Source organism: Oryzias melastigma, linkage group LG22 (assembly GCF_002922805.2).
Source record: "Oryzias melastigma strain HK-1 linkage group LG22, ASM292280v2, whole genome shotgun sequence".
In the NCBI taxonomy this organism is placed as follows: Eukaryota; Metazoa; Chordata; class Actinopteri; order Beloniformes; family Adrianichthyidae; genus Oryzias; species Oryzias melastigma.
The window spans coordinates 9,875,433-9,877,312 of record NC_050533.1 but is presented as its reverse complement, the minus strand read 5'-3'; positions in this window follow the sequence as shown (position 1 = coordinate 9,877,312).

The following is a 1,880-nucleotide window of genomic DNA, read 5'->3' as shown; positions in this document are numbered from 1 at the left end:
TTTTTTTTTTTTAAATGGCTGGCTGCAGTTGATGTGTGCGTGAAGCCTCACCTGCACCCCTTCCCTCTAGGGAGGGACCTTCCTATGAACATTCTGTGCAACTATCTGACACTCTGACGTCTAAGTGACATTCAAGAATCCAACTTGCATTTCTGTGATTTACTGTGGAATGTCTGAACTGTATTGAATGCAGAAGCAGTCGCCCATTTTACAATCATGTGTTGAATGATAAGTTTTCACCGGCAGGTTAACCTGTCCATTTGGCTTTGTGATTTTTTTTTTTGTAAAACAGGTTTTTTTGCGTTTCTGTTTTCTCCTACACTAATTACTGCTTTACACAACCCTGTTTTGACTAACATGAAATATAATTAACCTGCAGAGGTTAATGCCTCTCCCCGCTCACCTGTCACAATCCTGGAAGTTAGCACATACCCTGCCTGCTCACACTTCACCTTTACATGCCATAGTCACAGAAAGCTCCACAGAAACACAAAAGAACAAATTAAAAAAAACACAAGTCCAACAAATGTTTGAAAAACTCAAGGCTGATCGAACTTTCATTTAAGCCAAATGTCAAAGAACCTTTTCCCTTTGTCTTTTTCACATTTTCACTGCCCACCTTTCTGATTAAATGGTTAAAAGGTCTGCAGATGGTTATAGATACACAGCTGGACAGTGAGAACTCAGCTTTATGAGTGGAAAGCTGCAGATCTGATAAATATCAGTGTGATGGTATAGCCTGCAACACCACAACAAAGTGGTGGTAAACCTCCATGCATTGCCCACGTCATTTTATTTCCCATATTTAAGTTTAAACTCATTCTTAAATAAACACACATTTCTAGTTAAATATACATTTATTTCATGTTTACTTCTAACACGGATTTTGTTTGGTTTACTGATTTGGTTTTGTTTAATTAATTTCACCTTCTTCTTCTTCTTTCTGACTGGCCCAACTGATTTGATGTGGATGGATCTGGCTTGCTGCATCTTTAAGCGTGTGAATGGTTTGGGGTTGGATGATGCTCTGCTTTTAATGGACACTAAGTTTTTAAATGTACGTGTGTTGCCTCTGTTTTATCAGGGTGTTTTTAAGTCTTGGCATCTTTTTAATGTCGTGAAACGGAATCACTCTCCCTCTCTGTTTTGGCTGTTAAAAGAGCCTTTGATCCTTAGAGCATTTATGATGACACGACCCCTGGACTCCATTGGCCCTTTTTTAGCTCCGGATCAGCTGGTGACTGCAGCAAGACCTGAACTGACGAACGCTTTGGAGAGTTCTCTACGAAGCTCCTATAAGGAACTGGAGATCTCCAATGGCGGATCTTACACGGTGCTATAGCTTCAAACTCTTTTATCTCTGTTCTTAACCCCACTGTCTCTGACTGCTGACACAATTTTTCATGTTTTTAGTGAGTGCGAGAGGCCTTCAGACCTCTTCACTCTTGGCTCTTTTTAAAGTTGTTTTTTTCAAAGCGTTGTTTTATTTATAGATCAGGATTCGGGAAAGACAACAAAGAGAAGTGGCTGTTGCTGAATTTATTACTGTGGAAGCCAAACTTGCAGTTCACGTCCTCAGGAAGCACAAAATAGCAGGTGAACAGTTTGCTGATGCGGTTTCAGTTCTGCTCAACAATATTCGCTCCAGGCTGAAGCTGGAATTTTCCTTCTTCAAACTGTCAAATCGTTTAGCCTGTTTTCAAAAATTGCGGTGTTTTGACGATATTCTTTGTTCTGTGTTTGCCGTTTGAGCTTTGTTTTGTTGCTTTTTTAGGTGTTTGAATCCATGTATCCCTGTTTAGTGTGATCCGTGATTAGACTGAAGGTTTAAAAATCTTCTTCTTCTGATTCTGAGTCTTTTCTGCCTCAGATCAGGTAAA